Here is a 21,777-nt window from a genome sequence, read left to right as displayed (position 1 = left end):
AAAATTATGTATGCAGTTCCTGTGAAGGGAAATGTCTTTTTGTGCTCCCTCATTTTTTTGGAAGTGTATCACATTATTATTATATACTGGATCTGTAGACAGAAAATATTTATATTAGTACATCTATAAAATTTCATTTTAACCAATGCTGCAGTGCAGCTAGAAACTAGATATTAAACAAAATGAGCAAATATAAAGCAACATATGAAACGTCATTCACTAGGCAAATGGCATCTCCAAAGGCAAAAAAATTCTCTCAACTAGAAGACAATAGATGTAAAATGTTTCTCATCATTTCATTAGGCATGTTAGTAAATATCATAAATTAAGAGCTCCACAGTATAATCATGTTTTCAAGCTTGAGGGTGTCGTATTTACGATGCTTTCTACAAAGGAATGTCAATAGCGAGGTTAATGGCTTCCTTTTTTCTCCTCCTGTGCCTCTGAAAGGCACACACTAATGGCTTGTTTCCAGGTGGCTTTCGCGCAGCTGGGTGCCCACGATGCATTAGGTGCACGTGGTCACTTAATTTTCATACCGAAATATTTACGACACCAGTTTCCGCTACAGTGGCAGTCTCATATAAAAATATTTCACAGGTCGAGAATTTGCGTTTCAAATCTGTAGAAACAAAACAACGTAAATATAACATTGTCCAAAAATTTTCGTCGGCATTGTAATACATTCACGCATTTACATACATTTCATAACTCTTAAAGCACGATTCTTGGTTTCCAACAACCTTTTTCACAAACCAGAGTCCCTAACCACTACTCATTATTCCTTACCTTATTCGTCGACACTTCTTCAATATTTCATCATAACAGATACGTAGCATTAACAAATAACTCATATAGCATCAGCTTATTGATCATAAACATACCGCAACAGCATAATACACATAGTCATCGTAATAATAACATCATAACACCTCAGTCAACTCTCAAAATCGTCGTAGTTTCCTACAATAATTTCAAAACCTACAAAAAATTCTCTGCTCGTGTAAAAAGTGTTATCTGCCCCAAAAGTACTTTAAAAATCATGATCCCATACCAAATACATCATTCAAAGCTCTCATAGTACCACAATGGTTCCGAAAAATATGAAGGGTTCACACAGCACAGACAAAATACAATTTCAAAAGTGTAAAGTTATTCAGCTGTGTAATTGCGTAAACATCTGTCACTGAAGTAGGAAAAAAAATGTTTATCTCTCAGTTAAATGATCAGATAGCTGTGTAATTTATATGTTAGAGAAATATGGTAACTATGTGTAAAATTGTATAAGCAAATACCATGTTAGCTAAGGCTCCTTGTGCTTGCCAAACACATGATACACAAAGTAGTCGTGTACCCTCCTGAGGATTAATGTAATTATATCCTCAGGTGTTACAGATTACAGCAATGGAATGAAATGTATCACGGAAAACCTTTGTATCATTGTACTTCGAATATCTTTACAAATAAATGTTTTAAGTACAAAATTAATCACTCAAATACATGTACTGTAACGCTAAACTGTGCGTCTTGTTGTAAGATAATCTCTGTGGAAGTGTGGTAGTTATCGTCCTCTGAAAGCTAAGTTCTGCAGAAGTCAGTGTACTTACCTCATGATAAACAAAAGTGAAATGCTTTGCGTATAGATATCGTAGTTACTACGCTTATTGCCTTGATGAAGTAAGTACTGTACTGTAACGTATTGTTGTACTACAGAAAAGGCTGTCTCATTGTAGCTATACCACAAAGTTACTACTAAAACATGTTTTCCTTTCCAGAAGAATTCAGAAAAACTGTGCAGATATAAAACAGATACACCGCAAAAGCACAATGTAAATTGTGTCACACATTAGTAGCGTCGTGATATAATCGTGTAGCTATCAAAGAAACCAAATGCTAAGTCATCTTTAATCTCACAGAAAGTACTTCAAATAAAGCATGTCTTTTCAACTAAACCAAAATGTTGCATTAAAATCTCATTAACAGTATACGTTCTAAGTATGTAAGCCTTATAGTCGTTACGTAATAGTGCAACTAACAAGTAAGAATGTACAAATAACAACACTGTGTCGTCTGTTCACTATAACAATGCATTCGTAATTTCTGTTTAAAAATGTTCCCTAGGTTCTAGACTGGATAGTTAACTTCAAAATATTGTTGCATGTTAACAGTTTCTCAGCGTGACAAAGCATACTAGAAATGTGAAGTGAAATGTTTTGTGGCAAAGACAAAGTTAAAAAGCACATTATCTTTCAATAAACGGTTATACATGTGAAATGTGGTGCAATCGTTTACTCTTCATAGTACTCAGAGTTTCAACTTGAACGCAATTATCATGCGGTGAACGTCGGTAAAGAACACTGGAGTTTTTCTCAAGGTTAGCGCCTATGTTATTTTTCTCTGAGCCAGCCGGCGCACGAGGCTGCCTGCGGTGCGAGTCATTGTCTGCTATCTCTTTGTTGGCGTGCGTCGTTATCGGGATTAGGAGACCTAACTTCTACAAATTCACCTTGATAAGAAAGCCCTGACCTGTTTGAAGCTCGCCAGTTCTGATCGAATTCAGGTCTGTCGTTTTGTCGGTAGTTTACATAGTTTCTTGTTTGTCGGTCATGTGGTGGAGAATTTCTCCCGGAATCGTAACTGCGTGGTGGATCGTTGCGTCTGAAGTTATTCTGTCTCCCTTGATGATAATTATTTTGGTTCCCATATTGTCTGTTTCTATGGTTGTCTCTGTCACATTCATTACTATGGAAATGCGATCTTTCTCTGTAACTATTATTCTGCCAACAGTTGTCATACGTATGGTGTCTGTTTTGGTCACGATTTGTGTTGTGAGAATAGCCTTGTCGTGTCCAGTTGTTGTTTCATCGAGGAATTGCAACGGATGCGACCTGCATTTGTTGTGTTCCTGTTTTCGCGTTCCGCGATTGTCAGTGTCAATTTCTAATTCTTGTAAGAGTCCCTGAAAAGCTTCAATGTCGTCTTTGCATCGTCCTGCTAAAATAATCTGTCGTAAATGTTCAGGTAATTTGATTAAGCAAATGCGGATGAGTTCTGAGGGGCTGTATGGGTTTGAAAGATACTGATTCTTACGTAACATGTCTTCGAAATATTTGACAAGACTGGAAAATTCAGATTGTTCGAAATGTTTCATCACTATGATACTATGTTTTACTCGGTCTTGTGTAGCTTGAGACCAATATTCTGAGAGAAAGGCATGATAAAATTCTTCACTGTGACAATCGTGAATGACCGATCGCATTCTTACAGCTGGTTCATTCTCCAAGTAGCCACACATAAGTTCTAATCTGTGCTCTAATGACCAGTTGGGAGGAAAACAATGAGAGAATTGATGAAGCCACGCTTGTGGATGAATGTCGTTGCCAGAAATCTTAAATGTTTTGAATTTACGTGTAGTTATGAACAGCTTATAGTCAAAATCATCATGTCGGCGAGTCGCATGTCGGTCATTGTTACATCGTTTCGGTGGTTCCATCTCAAAATTTGGTGTAACTTGCCAATTTCTTTCACAATTTTCGAAGTGCCTTGTGTTATTATTTTGTGGCTGTTCCGTATTTCTATGTCCCTCTTCCCGTATTGGAGTGCGAGCGTCCTGAAATAAGTAATTTTTGTATTATCTGTGTCAGCTGATCTTGTACTTCCCAGATTTCTCTTTGGTGTTGCGTATTAATTTGATTCTGATTTTGTTTGAATATCCTAATTTGTTCGCACTCTTCTGTGTCATCAGTTCATCATCTACCTTTGTAGATAAGTTAATGTACTGATCCGAAAGTTCGGCTACTTTCTCCGATAGTGTACTTATTTCCTCAGTGTATTTTTCTGAACCAAATTTCAGAGTGTCCATTTGTGTTGAAATCGTATCTACTGTGTCCTTTAAGTTTTCCTGAGTTTTTGCAAGTTGCGTAACCGAATCTGTAGATGCAACTGAATCAATTTTAGCTTGCAAGGTCTCATGATTTTCATGAACAATAGTTTGCAGTTCTTTTATGGCTGATTTGTGATTCTGTAATGCATTTTCATGCCGCGAAATAATAGGTTGAAAATGCTCACAAATTTGTGTTTTTACGTCCTTACAGACTTTTTGACATTTCGATTCGATGTTATGTAACTCATTAGTTAAATCTTCACGTGTTTGTTCAAGTGTGGTGTCTAACTTTTGAAGCTTTTGTTCAATTGTGTCTAACTTTTGAAGATTTTGTTCCATTGTGTCTAACTTTTTAAGCTTTTGTCCCATTTGTTTCTGATTTTGTTCAAGCGTTGTGTCTAACTTTTGAAGATTTTGTTCCATTGTGTCTAACTTTTGAAGCTTTTGTCCCATTTGTTGCATTAATTGTAATAACAATGCACTGGTGTCTGAAACATGTACCTCAGTGCTATTCGGCAATGCATTTGAACCGGCAATATTCGCAGTTTGAAAAACAGAAAATGTGTCTTGACTTATTTGAGAAAACGGTGAGGACGCAAAACCTGAATCTACAGTATTTGCAAGATTGTGCCCTGTCATTTCGGAATCCTGAGGCGAGCTGTTGCCGACCGATCGATCGATAATGCTTCCCTGTTCACTAATTGTTTCACTGCCTACACCATTATTTGCAGCCCGCTCCATTTCCCTATGCACTATTACCAAATTACTACTTTGAACATTAGTGAATTCATTACATGGTGGCGCTAACACACTGCTTTCGTCTTCACTGTCATTTCTCAGTTTACTTTGGAGCCTAGTATTACGTTTTTCACACGCCATTATTGTCACAATAATTCACACAACACAGAAAACCACAATTTGAAGAGCAAAATAAGAGAACACATTAACGTAGCACTGAAAATAATATCTAGTTAATTGCAAGTGTAGCTGCGAAATACTTGGTGCAAATCTACATGCATGCCACAACTGTTTTACTGTACAACAATGAAAGACTGCAACTACAAAGGAAATTCTCTCAACAATTACGCGCTAGCAATAAACAAAGGCTACACTAACTACACAAACTATAAGAAAAATCTGAAGATTCCAGTGAGGTATCCTCGGCTAAGGGTCGACATATGAAACGTCCCCTTAGAAAAATTATACGACTGTGCTTAAACTGGCACACAATATTTTTAGCGCAACGCAATCTGACTTTCAAAAATCCCTACAAAAGAATGGCCCTGACTAACATTAACCTATACCTTTCACATATCACTTACCTCACAAAAATCTTGGTTACTCGAACTACTGCAATACAACGAGCACCACTACTAACAGCTAAATAAAAGATTCAAACTACGGAAGGCACTAATTACTGATAGGTATAGTTAGCAAATGAAAGATTTTGATAGTGAACAAACAATGTATTTACCTTAATAGTCATAATATATATATCAGTTCATGACATCCAGTCTTACAAATTTCAAAACTCCGCCATCTCTCTCCCCACGTCCACCACTGCTGGCGGCTCACCTCCAACTGCGCAACGCTACGCGCTGTTAGCATCCAGCTGCCGCTGCCCAACACTACAATGGCGAGTATTACAACAATGTCACCCAGCCACAGACTGCACACAGCACAGCCAGTGATTTTTATACGGAGCGCTACGTGGCGTTACCAATAAGAAAACCTAAACACCCTACTTACAGTTTCTTCTATATGATCTTATGTGGTAAAACACACATCGATATCAATCAATAAGAAAAATAGTAAATGTGAATACTTGAACTGTAGGAATACAACACATAACCCATAACGTTTTGTTTCCTAGATTCAGTGGTGTGTCTTGTTACTTGCCCTCAATAGGTTTTACTAGAGACCTGCTCTGGCTTAGCATGCGTAGCACTATTTACAACGGGATGATCTTTGTAGTATAGATGTACATAAATTATTTCCACAACCCTTCATCGTGAATTAGTCTGCTTATCAGTGAAAAACATATCAAAATCCCTATAGAAGTTTCTGAGATCGGCCTTCACATACAGGCAGAAAAACTCGTGGATTTTAATTTACATTATGTTGTGGCTACAAGGGAAGGTGGCATCATAAAATTGTGGAAATTGTACTGCTACAGGTACCTGGATGGGCAGCTGGTCGCAACTACATGGTATCATGTGGTGATGTGGTAAGCACGATGACAGCTGTTCCTCGCAATGTTCATTGTTCTGATTGTGTGTAGTACCGTGCGGCAGCCCTTTTTGCTACATGCTGTACGACACTGCTTTACGACACAAACCATACCAAATCTCCCGATTAAGTTCTACTTCAACATCAGTACAGTGGGATAAATTGTTATTCAGTAATACAATTACTGTCCTGCTCAGTAGCACGCCAGCCTTAACGTTTCTCCTACCAAGACTGTCGAATAAGTTTATAAAAAATCTTCGATGAGGCAAACTTTGGAACTGGGCTGCTGTTATTGTGCAGCTACAGCAGTAGATCGCAGGACTTGTAACTCTACAGAAGCGTGCTAATAGCTGCTGCAACACTTTCCAGTTCCAAAAGGACTGAACTCCTGGCGATGACACCGTTTCCAACTTGAACATATCCGCCAGTGTGTGTTTCGCTTCTAGCACACAAACTGGCAGCTTCTCTTTAACGGATGCATTTGAATCCATAGATGATTCGTAGGTGAATCCAATATGAAACACAACAAGGTTATTTAGGTTCTACTAGTCTTTCTGCCGAAGTGTATTTTAGTGAGCAGCTGCAGAGATCCTTCGTAAAAGGACCAAAGATTTAATAATATGGAAGGAAGGAGTGTGAGTGAGTGTCCTTTTGGTGATGTACTCCTCTCGCCGAAATGGAGATTTGTAAGGGCATTAGAAGGATAAACTTTGAGGACTCTATTTCGAGATTTTTCCGCAATTGTTTGTATCCACATTGACTGACTATAGGACAGCACCAAATAAGATGTTGCGTGGACAGCTACGAAAATGGCGCGACAAGAAATCAAAGTAAGTTATGCTGTAACTGCTAAAACAGGAGCATTTGTGTTTTGCTACGTGACCGCAGAACAGGTTGAGTAGTTCCCATCATTTCTCTTAATATATGAAAATTACATAATGAATAAATCGTATGTACTCCAGAATAAAAAAGAGGTTAGGGGCAGACGAGGAGGGGACCACCAGAAGCGTTACATTTTGCTTGCTTGGAGATGCCCTGTTCAGACTGCGAGGTAATGGGCGAGTTGTGGTGCCCTGGAAATATTCTAAGGTCGCAGTTGTCGTCGTCGCACTGGGAATTTCATGGTGATGCTGTGTTAATGAAGGAGACATGGCGGTAGCAGCGTGCTTATAAATATCTTTATTCATCTCTGTCTTTGTTTATATCCGATTTATACTATTCATGAAGAAATTGGTCAAATATGTACTGTGCTTTAGAAAGCACAGAGACATTAGGCTACTGGCCTACTTTTGCTACCTATTCCTTTGATATATGACTGTTTTATTTTTTTATGTATTTAATAATGAATGTTAGAGCGTGTTTATGGTCTAGCAGTAGGAATATTTATTTAATTTCAAGTTATTTAAATGTAAATCCAGTATTTCGAATGTGTTTTGCTATATTTGTGAATGTGCATTGGCTTGAAGACATGGTGGGAGCGCTGTAGCCAATCACAGCGCTCGTGAATGGTGAGACTGGACGGAAGTGGGACAAGATGACGGGAGAGAACATGGGAGAGTTTGGGACAGTACGGCGCGAGGGATGCACAGTCGCGAGAGAGACTTGGAGTGCGGAGCGGTTTGCGCGTGGTCGCGAGAGATAGAAATACTTCCGTGTGCGGACTTGTGAACTTGTGAGATTTCCGAGGTTTCTACAGTGAAGACGTAGATTGCGTTTAGAAGTGAATATCTCGCGAGTTATGTTGTCGTTCATAACTAATTATGTCCAGGAGGAATCTATTGTTTCCCTGTTATTCAATTTATATTTTATTTAATTGCTGGCTCATCGACACCAATAAGTGTTTTGCAAAAATGTACCACATTTCAAAAGTACTTCTACTATGGTACTCATCATTTAAAGTCGTTAAGATAGTACATGCAGATTTTATTTATTGCAATCTTTTATTTATAAATTGCTATGTTACATTCGTGACTGCCGAGTGATAGCAACCATCGACCATTCGATTCATGTGTATATTCATATTGTATACTGTAGACTCAGCAGTATTTGGCTTGTAATGCGGCAACTACGTATCCCAGCCCCTAGACAACGAAACCAGCCAAAACTTTTAATATTTCAACTTTGAGTCTGAGGGTACATAGTTGAGGGCCACCACCTCATTTCAACCTGCCCGCAAGACTGATAGTGAAGGTGCTCCAGTGTATGATTTATTTGCACTGCTGGTCATTAAAAATGCAGCACCAGGGAGAATAACTGATAACGAAATTTTACTTATTGCGTTTATACAGTATATCAGGAATAAACGTAATTAAATTTGTGGATGATTTGGGGATGTACTGGATGCAAAAATTAGTACACGCAGCTACCACCTCGTAGCAGAAGCGCCTGTAACCCAGCTGGGAATCAAGTGTAACGGAGCTTGAGCGACAGATACAGGCGCATTATTCCATGCTGCATCAGATGTATGCTAGACGCCATCAGTCATCGTGCTTGGTGAGTGGTAGCGTGCCAGTATCTCAGCAATCCATGAGCAGGCATTTTCAGTTAGAGTTAGATCTGGAGTATGTGCTGGCAGGGGCTACAGTCACAGACCCCCTGTGTCAGGTAGATCAGTGCAGCATAGGAAACATGCGATATTGCTTTATCTTGTTGAAAGACAACGTCAAGGAAACAATGAAGATAATTTACTGCCGCCAGCCTTGTTCAAATTATGGTTATGCGAACCAAAGGTGATCGTTTTGTATACCCAGCGGCATCCCATAGGGTCACGCCAGGTGCTGGAGCCGTATGATGATTACAAAGACAAGACTTGCGGAATACGCAACAGAAGAACTCGTCTGAGAGTCGACATGGTACCATTCTTGTGTCCAGTGTAGTAGTTGGACGCAACACTGTCGGTGCGTCCCTCTCTGCTCCCGCGTCAAGGAAAACCGTAACAATGGTCCGTTATGGATATTGTTGAACGCATGACTGTGTCCTCAACGAATGAAAATATAGATTAATGCGATCAGTCAGTTCTGAAATATTTATTTTCGCAAAGTAGTTTTCGAGCCTTTCTAAGCTCTTCTTCATATGGGTCATGCTGAAGCTTTTTATTTTCATATTGTGATGGTGGGTATTGGCTTGTGGCAGTTCTGGCGCTACTGTCTTTGATATCCGCCTGTCAGCCTATATTTTGGTTTCTTATTGGCCACAGAATGAATCACTTTCCACTATAAACGCAGATCTCAAACACAAATCCGCCAGCATTTAGCCTTGACGAGATTCCAAGACGTGCTGAAAGGCGTTTCTCCTTCTTACGTGACATTTAAATGCGATTTTGAGAATGTTTATGGCGTTTGTGAGGTTACCATTGCTGCATCTCTATCGTTTGAGCAATAAATATAGCCTCTGTGCGCCGTGGAAACACCTGGTTAAACCTCTCTGGTTTGCAACAATCTGATATGTTAGAACTGTGTACCGGACCGAGACTAGAATTCAGGGCCTTTCCCTTTCGCATACAAGTACTTTAACAAACCCTACCCAAGCACGACTCACGATCCGCCCTCACAGCTGACGATGTTGTCACTGGTGCCAACCTACGTACCTTGGAAGTTACGTATTTCTGGGAACACGTGACGTGAAGCGAAAAGCTCTCCACATCTGCTGCATTTTTCTACTCTATGTTATCCACTTCGTCATTTTAGTGTCAGTTGGTATATTTGTATGTTTCTGACTCGAGAGTAAATAAATAAATTTTGAAGTTGGAGTTCAGTTTTGTCAAAGTGTTATCTACCGCACTATAACAGTGTCAAACAAGTACTGTTTGTATTCCTCACGAATGAGGTCTATTTCAACGCTGAGGTATTTTTCAACTGCAGCATTAGCCACATCTGGACTGATGAACATACTTACCAATCGTCGAGGAACACCAGAAACGATTCTCTATCAACCTGTCGTTTGAAATTTCATATCAAATAGCAGGAAGTTATATGCCACCATGCAGCTAGAATTAAGCAAGGAACCAGATGTTCATTTGAGGCGTACTGGCCGAGTTGTTGAAGACTGAATCTCTTTTTGTCACTGAGAGAATGTGGTTTGAAGACGATGTTGCACTATCTCACTTCGATATTAATGTCTGTGAGTGCTACAGCAACAGTTTCATTCTTGAACTGGAAGGAAAAGTTCAGAATAAAATGATACCGGATCTCACCTTTATGGGCTTTAGTCTATGGGTTTACTGAAGTCTTTGGTGATAACACTCTAGTATAAGCAAAAGAATAAGTAGTTTGTGTAGTGGTTGGTGTCTGTCTCAGTGTACATTAATAGACAACAAGGATTCTTGAAGAATTGGCGATTGTCAGTTTGAACAGCTGCTACTAGCTTAAGTTGCTACTAAAAAAAAGTGAGTAAGATTATGTTTTGACGCTGCGCCCAGGACGAGGTCAGAGATGGAGCTGAAGCTCGAATTAGTAATGAAGTCTGTAGTGTCCTGTTCAAAAGAGCCAACTTTACTATTGCTATAGAGGATTTTTTGAAAACTTGAAAAAGCTAAATCTTGATGACTGGTCAGATATTGCAACCGCTACTTTATTCTCATTCGAGTTGTCAGTTGCTTATGTCAATACAGAACAAATTATTCCTTTCAATGTTTATCTCCTCAAATCAAAGTACTCGGTTAAGGGACCTCTACTGTCGCTGTAATGTTGACCCTTTGAAATCAGTCAGCTGAAACACATCAAGATTTTCTTTCTTTGCAATACGATGCATTAATGGTACAGCTGCAATGTCACAAACAATGATGATTTTCGTGGTAGATAAACTAAAATTCATTCTTTATGAAAGAAACAAGAAACCAAATGTGTTAGTAGAAGGTATACAACGAACGCTAGCAGTTTCATCATTTTTCAGCCAAATTCGCTAGTCTACAGCTTTATTTACTTTCTTTGGTCATCAGTCTACTGACTGGTTTAATGCGCCCCGCCACGAATTCCTTTCCTGTGCTAACCTCTTCATCTCAGAGTAGCACTTACAACCTACGTCCTCAATTATTTGCTTGACGTATTCCAATCTCTGTCATCCTCAACAGATTTTGCCCTCTACAGCTCCCTCTAGTACCATGGAAGTCATTCCCTCATGTCTTAGCAGATGTCCTATCATCCTGTCCCTTCTCCTTATCAGTGTTTTCCACATATTCCTTTCCTCTCCGATTCTGCGTAGAACCTCCTCTTTCTTTACCTTATCAGTCCACCTAATTTTCAACATTCGTCTATAGCACCACATCTGAAATGCTTCGATTCTCTTCTGTTCCGGTTTTCCCACAGTCCATGTTTCACTACCGTACAATGCTGTACTCCAGACGTACATCCTCAGAAATTTCTTCCTCAAATTAAGGCCGGTATTTGATATTAGTAGACTTCTCTTGGCCAGAAATGCCTTTTTTGCCATAGCGAGTCTGCTTTTGATGTCCTCCTTGCTCCGTCCGTCATTGGTTATTTTACTGCCTAGGTAGCAGAATTCCTTAACTTCATAGACTTCGTGACCATCAATCCTGATGTTAAGTTTCTCGCTGTTCTCATTTCTACTACTTCTCATTACCTTCGTCTTATTTACTACTCGACATAAATACTGGGTAGCTACTTAGTTTACCACAATATTTCCTAAATAATCATAGAATTTTTGTATTATATGCAGTTGAGAAAGCTACTTAGTTGAATGCAGCATCCACTACAAACCGCCAACTTTGAAAGCTTCATTTCGTGAGAGCGGGGAGGGGGACAGGGCGGAGGGGTGCGTTGACGCTTGACCGCTGAACTGACGGCCGCTGTAGAGCCAAGAGGCTCTGTCGTCGTTTTCCGACTGGTTCTTGATAGGCTTTACTCACGTGACCTGGGAAGGCTTAAAACAAGTATACCGCTGCAGCAGTTCTCAAATGATCGAATGATTCGACATTATTCTCGAGTGATCAGTCGGAGCATTGTCTTGTTGCAAGAATACTTTACTTGCGAGCTGTTGGAGGCGAACAAATGATGCACGTGATTGGAGAATGGTTAATGGTTGGCCAGTGAGCGAGTATTGCAGACGTAGACTTTTAGCTATCCGAACTCAGATGCAGAGCGAAAATTTCATACGGGACACATTCTCCAGGCCGTGGCTAAGCCACGTGTCCACAATACCCTTTCTTCCAGAATGCTAGTTCGGAAAGTTTCGCAGGAGAACTTCTGTGAAGTTTTGAAGGTAGGAGATGAGATTCTGGCAGAAGTAGAGCTGTGAGGACGGATCGTGAGTCGTGCTTGGGTAGGGTTTGTTAAAGTACTTGTATGCGAAAGGGAAAGGCCCTGAATTCTAGTGACAACATCGTGATGCCTACAGAAAGCACTGAAACATATGGTTTTCTTTTCTATGCACTCGCAGCACGTACCATAAGAGTTCAAAATAACTTATCTCCAATACTTGCAGACAAAACAGTCAGTTTAAAAACACGTGTCTCACACGTTGCTCAGTCAAAATCTGTAACCGCCTGTAACACTCGTTTCCGTCGGCGTCTTACTTCAAAAACGCAGTTTAGGACTCTCTGGTTGCAGCGCAGTTTTGACCACGAGGGTTTCAAAACTCTGTATGTCGCATACTTTGGAATTCTACTCCGAGTGTCTCTGCTCCTGCGTGATAGACCACCCAGTCAAACATAAGCACAGCACCTCACCACCCCGCAACACGCACGGCGTACTTTTAAACAACGGTCGTATAAGGCCTGAGTCCCTTCATGTGAGGCGTATTTATTTTTAAATGTTTTCATAATCTTATTTTGAGGTATACATATCTCTTTTTTTCTTTCGTTATAGCCGCGCGGGGTAGCCACACGGTCTCAGGCGTCTCGTCACGGATCGCGCGGCTCCCCCGTCGGAGATTCGAGTCCTCCCTATGGCATGGGGGTGTGTGTTGTCCTTAGCTTAAGTTAATTTAAGTTAGATTAGGTAGTGTGTAAGCATAGGGACCGATGACCTTAGCATTTTGGTCATATAGGAACTAAAACGTAACAGCCCATTAAGTCCTACTTAAAATGAACATTTCTCAGTCTAAATCAAGATCGCACATGTAAACAAGATATGTAACTTGTCTAGAAAAACTTGTAACTGAGAAAATAACTGTTTAATCTATTTCATCTCAAAGTGTAGAAGCTCTGTAAGTGAAGGGAATAATTCCCGTGAAGGGAGTCTCCAGTAATTAATAAAAAATATAAATGTATTATTGTAACTCCTTATTTGAGAGTTTATTCTCGAATGAAATAACAGACATCTACTAATATCGTAGTGTACTTACTGTTCTGAGCAGACATACGTTTATATATGTATTTTCAGTTTTTAGATGTAAATTTTAATTGTTAATTAATCAAAAAATTATTTTAAACAGTGCCGAGGATTGTAAATAGTGACTGTCATGTTGGCATATGGAGTCAGTTTGGTTTTAGTTTTTGAGCAGTGGGCATGTAGCTGCTCCTTTTGTATTGTAAGTATTGTTTGCTTTTGTAATAATTCTTTTATTTTGTTTTGAAGGTATAATAAAAATGAGTGAAATCAATACAAGATTAGACTTAATCAAATTTCCAGTAGTGGTGTTACAGTGACCTTAATGTTCTCAGGACCACGTTTGCAGCAGATAAAGTGTAACTATAATCAACTCCATTATTACGTGTAGTTAGAGAAATGTTATAGAACTTGGCACACATTTCCAAATTTTCTTTCGTTATCGGAAGCAGTTACTTTGTAAGAAACCGTAGACTGGCGTACCTCTTTAAGTAATTCAACCAGGCTAATAGAGACACACACATTTTCGATCTGTATTTTAATAAAGAAAATAGGTGAAAAAAGACCGAGCTTGCTAATAACAGCGCAAGACAGAGCTAAAGCTTATGACCGCTTTTATTCAACTTTTACATCAAAGAAGCAATAAAGGAAGGGAAAGGAAATTTCGGAGGAGGAAAAAAGCACGTGCGGAACATATTCTAATGCAGACAAAGTTCTGTTTCTGAACGGAGGCAAGAAACGTTTAGATACCAGAGCAAGGGATTAGATAGCATAATTAGCACAAACAGTGCCCTACAAAAAAAGACAAGCATCCAAATGGGCACAAAGTTCATCGCTGAAACAATGGGATGCTGTTCATCAGCAGTCCTTGCTACTCGGTCGCGGCAGCACTCCAAACTCAGCTGCCTGAGTTGTGGTGCTGACGGCGGCCTACAGTCGGTTTCTGCTAGTCTGCGACCAATGGTGCGGTGAGGCACGATCCAGAGTATTACGGAGTCCATTAGTTGTTCTCGGGTGGCAGACGCAGCTGTGAAGGGGTTGCGGTGAGCTTGGTGCACAAACAACGATCCTCTCTTGCAGTGGTGACACTCAGTCGACTGGACCCTTGTCGATGAGTATGTCCGACCCCCGGTTTCTCATCCTGTCAAGCATTGGACAACCGTTGCATCGAAATGCTCTATATATTTCTCGATTAGACCAGCTGAGGATGGATGCCCACAGTAAGACCTCAGCTGCTGATAACAGTCTCTAACACGGGTACGTGCCATCTCCGTGTGCTTAATACTGCTCACTCAGTATCTGAGCATATTGTGACTCGTAACGACACTAAACCGAACGGCATTAACGCACTCCAGTGACTCTTCTGTCACAGATATATTTAACTTAAATCATTTACACTCAAGAGCCAAAAAAGAAAATAGTACACCTGCCTAATATCGTGTAGGACCCCCGCGAGCACGCAAAAGTGTCACAACGCGACGTTGCATGGACTCGACGTCTGAAGTAGTGCTGCAGGGAATTGAGACCATGAACCTTACAGGGCTGTCCATACATCCGTAAGAGTACGAGGGGGTGGAGATCTCTTCTGAACAGCACGTTGCAACGCATTCCAGATTTGCTCAATAATGTTCATGTCTGTGGAGTTTGGTGTCCAGCGGAAATGTTTCAACTCAGAAAAGTGTTCTTGGAGCCACACTGTAGCAATTCTGGACGTGTGAGTTGTCGCAGTGTCCTGCTGGAAGTGCCCAAGCCCGTCGGAATGCACAATGGACATGAATGGAGGCAGGTGATAAGACAGGACACTTACGTACGTCTCGCCTGTCATAGTCGTATCTTGACGTATCAGGGGTCCAATATTACTCCAACTACAAACGACCCACACCATTAGAGAGCCTCTACCAGTTTGAATAGTCCCCTGCTGACATGTAGGGTCCTTGGATTCATGAGGTTGTCTCCATACCCTTACACGTCCATCCGCTCGACGCAGTTTGAAACGAGACTCGTCCGACCAGGCAATATGTTTGCATCATCAACAGTCAAATGTCAGTGTTGACGGGCCCAGGCGCTGCGTGAAGCTTTGTGTCGTGCAGTCATCGAGGGCACATGAGGGGGCCTTCGGCTCCGATAGCCCGTACCTATGATGTTTCGTTGAATGGTTCGCACGCTGGCACTTGTTGACGGCCCAGCATCGAAATCTGCACAATTTACGGAAGAGCTGCACTTCTGTCAAGTTGAACGATTCTCTTCAGTTGTTGTTGGTCTGTTCTTGTAGGATCTTTTTCCGGCCGCAGCGATGTCGGAGATTTGATGTCTGACCGGATTCCTGATAATTACGATAGACTCGTAAAACAGTCGTACGGGAAAATCCCCTCTTCATCGCTGCCTCGGAGATGCTGTGTCTCATCGCTCGTGCGCCGATTATAACACCAAGTTCAAACTCACTTAAATCTTGATAACCTCCCATTGTAGCAACAGTAACCGATCTAATAACTGTGCCAGACACTTGTTGTCTTATGTAGTTGTTGCCGACCGCAGCGCTGTATTCCGCCTATTTACATATCTCTGTATTTGAATACTGATGCCTATACCAGTTTCTTTGGCGCTTCCATTGTACATACCCACAAATTGTTTGCGATGTTAGATCACGTCTTTTGGGTGCTTTACTTTTTTGTAAGTGCAACAGTTGCGCGGACACGAAATGGTAAAACAAGGCACCAAAAAACAGAGGGCAAAATGGTACTTACCGAAAAAACAAACAAAGTTATGGTCAGATTTGCCCTAATACTATATGTAAGATAAGAAGTTACATTAGAGCAGGAAGGTGGGTCCGAAATGGAAAATTTCTATTCTTAGTAATACCGTACACGTAGCTTTAGATTTCAAAACACCAAGAGGCCTGATGCGCAATTGATCGACAACGCCTTAACGAGACTTTCTGGTAGATTTAAATTGTCTGCAAAGCCGGAAATCGGACCTGGATATTGCGTTGTACAGAAGACGATCTACGTGTTGAGCCCTCCATGTGGAAGTTACTCTCTCGACACAAAGAGTTGATACACCGTCGCCTCTCACCGCTATGCTTGATTCCTATCCTGCTGAAAGCTTTGAAATTTCGTAGCGAAGTAGCTATCTGCCGATCGCAAGCGCACATACTTCCCTTACGTGGAACCTTAATGACGTAATTTTTTCCATCCTTACGTCTACCTTAATGTGTGGGACAAATGGTACTCTGCTAGCACTACTACGATGGGAGTTAAAATAGTAAGTTACACATTATTATGGCATGCCAAGTACGTTTTATCGAATGCTGTATCAGAGTTCAAAGTGGCACAGATACATGACACTGTTTCGTTACATACACTATGTGATCAGAGTATCCGGACACCCCCAAAAACATACGTTATTCATAGTAGGTGCATTGTGCTGCCACCTATTGCCAGGTACTCCATATCAGCGATCTCAGTAGTCACTAGACATCGTGAGAGAGCAGAATGGGGCGCTACACGGAACTCTCGAACTTCGAACATGGTCGGATGATTGGATGTAACTTGTTTCATACGTCTGTGCGCGACATTTCCACACCCCTAAACATCCCTAGGCCCACTGATTCCGATGTGTCAGTGAAGTGGAAAGGTGAACGAATATGTACAGCACTAAAGCGTACAGGCCGACCTCGTCTGTTGACTGACAGACACCGCCGACAGTTGGAGTGTAACAGGCAGATACCCATCCAGACCATCACACAGGAATTCCAAACTGCACCAGGATCCACTGCAAGTACTATGAGAGTTAGACGAGAGAAGAGAAAACTTGGATTTTATGGAAGAACGGCTGCTCATAAGCCACATATCACTCCGTTAAATGCCAAACGACGCCTCACTTGGTGTAAGGAGCTAAAACATTGTACAATTGAACAGTGAAAAAACGTTGTGTGAAGTGACGAATCACGCTAGAAAATGTGGCGATCCGATGTCAGGGTGTGGGTATGGCGAATGCCCGGTGAACATCTGCCTGAATGTGTAGAGCCAACAGTAAAATTCGGAGGCGGCGGTGTTATGGTGTGGTCGTGTTTTTCATGGACTGGATTTGCACCCTTGTTGTTTTGCGTGGCACTATCACAGCACAGGCCTACATTGATGTTTTAAGTAACTTCTTGCTTCCCACTGTTGAAGAGCAATTCGGGGATGGCGACTGCATCTTTCAACACGATCGAGCACCTATTCATAATGCACGGCCTGTGGCGGACTGGTTACACGACAATAACATCCGTGTAATGGACTGGCCTGCACAGAGTCCTGACAGGAACCCTATAGAACACCTTTGGGATGTTTCAGAACAGCGACTTCATGCCAGGCCACACCGACCGACATCGATACCTCTCCTGCGTGCAGCACTCCATGAAGAATGGGCTACCATTCCCCAAGAAACCTTCCAGCACCTGATTGAACGTATGCCTGCGAGAGTGGAAGCTGTCACCAGGACTAATGGTGGGCCAACTCCATAGTGAATTTCAGCATTACCGATGGAGGGCGCCACGAACGTGTAAGTCATTTTCATCAGGTGTTCGGATACTTTTGATCACATAGTGTAGTCGCTAAGTGTCTGAAATAAATATAGGAACATTCCTCGATGCTAGGAATCCGTTCTTGTTCACGGAGACAGCCGTGAACCTCTTTGTGATCGTCTTTGTTGTTGGAAAAATGTCTTTCACCCAGATGTTCTTTCAGCTTACCGACAATGTGACAATGTAGAGGTCCTTATCAACACCACCCACATCTGAATGGCCTCAGTCAGATTGTTATCTGGTCGATGTATCGCCAGTATTTCCCGGTTAATCTGCGTGGATTTCAGACGTTTTGCCCACAAACATTGTAATGTCTCGCTCTTCAACGCTGGAGTGCGTTTCCAGCTGCTCAGCCATTTCAAACGGGCATTGTGGTGCATCTGTATTCCGTGTGGCAGTAGATCTATCTCTGTATTACTGCCGGAGCATGTACTATCTTCTGACAATTCGCCATTCTTGTTGCGTAGGCGTCTGAAACAGCGATTACAGGAGTACACAACTCAATTTCTGAAGTCACCAAGTACCTGTCCCTCTCCCCATGTTCCAGTCACGAATGGTGTCTGGGAAGAACGACTGCCGGTAATATCCCGCATGAATCCTAATTTCTGAAATTTTCCCGTTTGTACAAGGTTGCAAACATGAAGATAACTAACAAACACATGTCTTAGTATACAAGATATTTTAAAAAAGAAATTATTTTTTGCAGAAAATTAGAGTTGCAAAATTACTTCAGTGTTTCATTTTACCCTAGTCACTGGGGATAAAATGAAACACGTGTAGGTCATTTTACCCTAGTAAAAATATGTTATACAGTATTCAGTCTTTGCATATGTCACAAACAAATCTCTTAGCTGTCCTAGGAAGACCTGCGCCTTCAGCATGTGCCCACATGGCACATTTTACACACCACAGCCAAGTCTCCCTAGGCTTAGAACGACTAAAAAGGTCACTGCAGTAAATATAAGGAGCATCGTCCCCGTCAGCATCTCCACCAGAAATATCTGCTTCGTCTTCACTTTCATCCCTGAACGTCAGCTGTCTTTTTGCATTTCTTCCCGCTTTTCTCTCTTCTAATGCTCGGTTTCCTGCAACCTTTTCTTGTAAACTTAATAGGTATGGACTACTGGTTAAAATTTGGGAACCATCCCGTTTTCTTTTCCTTCGAACATAAGATCCAGAAGCTGATGGGACTGGTAATATGTCCTATGGTGCAACTCGGATATGTTGTGACTCGGAACAGTATGTTTCCCTTAGATCTGGTAGAGGAGTATCTGGACTGTTCTCACTATTTTGATTAGAACCGTATGGAAGTGTAACGTCTTCTTTTGAAGTCGAGTCATTCTGGATACGTTGTTCTTCTGAATACGTTGGATCAACTATATTCTCCACTGTAACTTCTCCATTGCCAGTCTCTTCGCGCTCTTCATCAATGGTTTTACTAAAGAAGGAAAAAATTCGTGGTCCGGAAATATTTGTGGGTTGAACGGCCAAATTCCGGTTTTCCTGAAACCACATAAGGCATTATTAATAGTAGCAGCTTTCCCATATGCCTCACAAAATATTTCAGCTACCTGAAATTGAGTTATTACCCTTCCAGGATGATTTTTTAACCACATTGTGGGGGACTGATCATAGTAAGTCTTCAGGGGACCATAGAAACATACGTCTAGCGGTTGCAGCTTGTGTGTGCAATGAAGAGGAAAAGAAATCATAATTATGCCGTTTTCTCTTGCGTAAGTGACTACTTCTAAGCCTTTATGCGTACTATGTCAATCTGATAGTAATAAAACCTTGTTATCTTTGCTTCCATTTGCATACTTTTGAGAATATTTAAGCCAAATGCGAAATGAATCTCCCCTCATCCAGCCAGACTCACTAGGCAGCCCTAGTGATCCTGTAGGTGCGCCATCTAAAAGCTCGTGCTTCTATCTTTTACTTGGAAAAAGTAGAGTTGGCAGGATAAAGTTTCCTGATGAACTCATGCAGCGTACAACACAAACATGCTGTCCTCTCTCTGCTCTGGTGATTGTCTCAACTTGTTTTTAACCAGTTGCCGCAAACACTTTTTGAGGTTTCTGCACTATTGAAAGTGCTGATTCGTCAACATTCCATACTCTAGGGGGCTCATTTTTATTTTTCTGTCGTGTTTCTTCAAGGATGTTAAAAAACTTTTCTACTTGCGGTTTGTTAAAAGATTGGGCTCTAGCTGCTGAAGTGGACTCTGGTTTTCTGAGAGAAATGTCTGGATTTCTCTTACGAAATCCCCTAAGCCAATCCCAGCCTGCCACTTCATCTTTTTTGCTGAATCTGTGAGGTATTCTATTTTTCTCTGCTAACTGGAAAGCTAATTTTCGTATATCGTTACATGTAAGACTAAACATTCGGGATTATATTATATGTGATCGACCAGCAATGTTTCAAGTCTCTTAGAAAATGTAGGAATGAATCGTCCCAAGCCTTTGTCTGCTCCAGAGATACAGATTGTTTTTTCCCATAACTCTTCGACGTAACGTAGCTTTTGGCCATCCCATATCTTTTCTTTCAATAGCTTGAATAGCTTATTTATTGAGTCTTCGCTCCATGACTGATAAATCTGCCTCTCTCTTGTTGGTCCCAACCATTTGTGCTGAAAAGAAGCTGAGTATTACGCATCTATTGTTTTATGATCCTACATAGACAGCATACTTAAAGTTAGGCATATGATATTATTATATTGCATCAATTACTATCAGCCAGCAGTTATAGCCTAAGCCTACAAATATTTCTGTATATAAAACATTTACGATACATAATTTCATTATCTTATTAAAACTGTTTTGTTGTTTTTAGTATTATAATTAATTTTAATACGTAAACACAACAATAACATTCAAAATACACGATTTATTTGCCAGGGTAAAATGGCATACCTTATATGGGTAAAATGACCCACTGTTTCATTATACTCAAGTAACTGGTGTATCATTTTATCCTGGACAGCCATTTTGTACTCGGAACAACAGACGCATGACCAGCTTATGTCTATCAACAAAACTTTGTAGTCACCAAACAAAGAAAAGAATACGGTTCCACGACCTTAACTTACATGTTTGATAACAATATAATGAAGCACGTGTTTAGAGCATTATGTGACTTACCGATATTAGAACTGTTGATTACGACTTCGAGCTCTAGCGCGGAAAATAAACACAAGAGGCGCCCACCATTAACACAGCACCATTACTACCAACTTATGAAATGCGCACTACACTAGATTTAAAGCTGAGTATCACGGTATTCGAGAAACAAGTGGTGTGTCATTTTATCGTAGTATTTCATTTTAGGCCAGGTTCCCCTTCAAAACGCGCGAACTTGATTATATGCTAACAAGACAACAGCGCCGCAGATAACTAAGTGTCTACAGTGTAAACAAACACGAACCTCGTGGACGGTTCTTGAGTTTATCTAGAAACTGAGGCTCATCAGTCTGTTGTAGTGATCAGATAAATTTCTCGTAAAACTATTCAGACTTTCGTAAAGAATACGACCGTCTAAAAAGTGAATATATTTTTCGTTTATGACGAATGTAGTGAGACTAATAGACCAACGATGCAACTGAATGCTGAAATGTATTGCGATAGTGCCAAGCCGCCATGATCTCTCTTGAAAACACAATCAAAACATTCAAGGAATTATAAAGGTATAAAAGTAAAGTCATGTGGCATTGTTGGTTGGGAGACTCCGAAGAGGATTTTCAACAGCCTAATTAGAAAGGCTCTTCTGTGCTTTGTGCATAGTTTCACCTTCCTTTCAGATAGCATGAGAGCTGTGTATTAAAA

Source organism: Schistocerca gregaria, chromosome 6 (genome assembly GCF_023897955.1).
Source record: "Schistocerca gregaria isolate iqSchGreg1 chromosome 6, iqSchGreg1.2, whole genome shotgun sequence".
Lineage (NCBI taxonomy): Eukaryota > Metazoa > Arthropoda > Insecta > Orthoptera > Acrididae > Schistocerca > Schistocerca gregaria.
The sequence above is the reverse complement of the archived record's forward strand: the minus strand, read 5'-3'. Positions refer to the sequence as shown.